Consider the following 289-nt stretch of genomic DNA (forward strand, 5'->3'; position numbering starts at 1 on the left):
CAACGTTGCAACACCGGTGCTCCGGGCGGATGTTGTGTGTTGGTGAGTACTGTTGTCGTCGCTGACAAATACCTTGTGTTGGAACGAGGCGTCAAGATGGAATTTAACTGTAGAAAATTGAGTTTGATCGCGAGATTTGGTCTCTTGGATACATGAATTGGAGTACTTGGACAGTAATTGTTCAATAAATAAATGACCATTTTCCTTGATCCCGTTGGTGTTGACTGATAGTGCAGTGACACCAATCCACGAGATCTCGGTTTGTGCAGCAACTTTAGCAAAGCAGAGG

This window comes from Plasmopara halstedii (assembly GCF_900000015.1).
Source record: "Plasmopara halstedii genome assembly, contig: Scaffold_110, whole genome shotgun sequence".
NCBI lineage: Eukaryota > Oomycota > Peronosporomycetes > Peronosporales > Peronosporaceae > Plasmopara > Plasmopara halstedii.